The sequence below is a fragment of the Perognathus longimembris genome, chromosome 6 (genome assembly GCF_023159225.1).
Source record: "Perognathus longimembris pacificus isolate PPM17 chromosome 6, ASM2315922v1, whole genome shotgun sequence".
In the NCBI taxonomy this organism is placed as follows: domain Eukaryota; kingdom Metazoa; phylum Chordata; class Mammalia; order Rodentia; family Heteromyidae; genus Perognathus; species Perognathus longimembris.
In genome coordinates, this window is record NC_063166.1 from 43,251,899 (window position 1) to 43,254,015 (window position 2,117).

A 2,117-nucleotide genomic window follows, 5' to 3' on the forward strand; every position below is an offset into this window, starting at 1 on the left:
AAGGGTTTATTTGTATGGTATAACTTGATTTCTGTGCTATTTTGCAGTCTAGATGTATTGAAAAAGCGAAGATGCTAAGTCCGGATTCTTGTGTTTGTAACTCTGGTGTTTGTAATTATTGCATTAAGGAAAACCTCAATTGAGTTCAGATGTTCTAGGCAATGAGTCAGAGCAACTGTGTGTGCAGGGACAATAAGGACCTGGCAGAGGGCTGAGAAGGTGTGGCATCCATGTTTTCACAGGCTGGGAAGGGAAACTGCATGGTGTAGATCACCGGGAGCTGAGCATTTCAGATCTGCTTAGTAAACCTGGTTCATCACCATGCTGGAAGGGTGGTGTGACTCCAGACACTACCTTCTAGGGTTTTCCACCCAGCTTTCACCAAGGCCTCCCCCATTGTGAAGAATTCCATCACAAAGAATCAATGGCTCTTAATACCCATCAGGGAACATGCCACCAAGACAAGAGTTGGGATGCACCGTGGGAAAACTGCCCAAGAAAAGAAGCAGCATTTGAACCATCAATGGAAAAAGTATTTAAAATTGACCAGATGTGAAGGTGGTTTGTTGCTGCAGGGGCTGCTGTGGGTCTTGGCTTACTGTTACTATGGCTTGGGAATGTCTAATGAGATTGGAGCTATTGAAAAGGCTGTAATCTAGCATCAGTATGTGAAGGATAGAATACATTTCTACCTTTATGTACTTAGGAGGAAGTATTGGTGTAACAGCTTTGTCAGCTTTGGCAATAGCCAGATCTCCTGTTCTCGTGAATTTTATGCTGAGAGGCTCTTGGGTGACAATTGGTGCAAGTCTTGTAGTCATGATTAGAGCTGGAATACTAGTTCAATCCATATCATATCACCAGAACATGGGCTCAAAGCATCTTGCTTGGTTTCTTCATTCTGGTGTGATGGGTACAGTAGTGGCTCCTCTGACTATACTGGGGGGACCCCTTCTCATAACAGCTGCGTGGTACACTGCCAGCATTGTGGGAGGCCTCTCCACTGTGACCACGTGTGCTCCCAGCGAGAAGTTTTTGAACATGGGCGCACCCCTGAGAGTAGGCCTGGGTCTTGTGTTTGTGTCTTCACTGGGGTCCATGTTTCTGCCACCTAACACTGTGGCTGGTGCTACTCTGTACACATTGGCAATGTATGGTGGATTAGTTCTTTTCAGCATGTTCCTTCTGTATGACACTCAGAAAATAAACATGCAGCGGTAACACCAATGTATGGACAGAACAGATATGACCCAATCAATTCGATGTTAGGAATGTACATGGATACACTGAATATATTTATGTGTGTCACAACTATGCTAGAAACTGGAAGTAACAAAGAAATGAAGTGGCAGTTCCTGACTCTTCAGTATGTCAGAAGTCTTGCTGTTGAATAGGAGCAGATATTCGTGGCACAGTTTGGACAAGCAGCCTGAAGCAATGGGTACCTGTCTAGGCTTCAGAGATCTTCAAATGAAAGCTAAAGTGTAAGTGTTAAAGCAGAGGTTAGTAAAATGCTTTAGAAATCAAGAATGCACTTCTAGATATGAAATTTCGAAGAAAAACTTGTCCTACATGTTTGTTTCAAATTGGGTAAAGGAAAAATTAGGGCTACCAAGATGATTGTTTAATTGCTACTCCAGTTAGCCTTGCAGGTTTTCTGTAAAAATTGTAGACAGACCTATAGAAAAGGACAGACAATTCCTACAAGTTTGTCAGATGTAGCTTTGGACCTTAAGTTCCAGGTAAAAGCATGCTTAAAAACTACTGTGTGGACCACCTTGTTGCTTTTAAATTGGAGTAAAGTGGACTTTTGTAAGACTTATTGAACTCAAATCTGTGCTTTGAAGTCAGCCCGGGCAGAAGAAGGTCCCTGTGAGAGTCTTCATCTCTAATCATCCAACAAAGTGCTGGGAACAGAGTTGTGAGTTGTATGGAGCTCAAAGTGGCAGAGTGCTAGCCTTGAGCTGGAGAGCTGAGGGACAGCTCTCTGGCCCTGAGTTCAAGTCCAGCGACCATAAAAGTGGAAAAGTCACTCCTGGAACAAAGTGATGGAGCATCCAGAGGCAGTAAGCCACTGCCGGGATGGCAAAGATGGTGTCAGATCTTAGAGTCATGTG

The 2,117-nt window shown here is 43.7% G+C and overlaps 1 pseudogene; it reads left to right on the forward strand.

The window, feature by feature from the left end:
• The first annotated feature begins 260 nt into the window (after window positions 1-260).
• On the forward strand, window positions 261-1,420 carry LOC125353689 (annotated as a pseudogene).
• The last annotated feature ends 697 nt before the right edge of the window (window positions 1,421-2,117 follow it).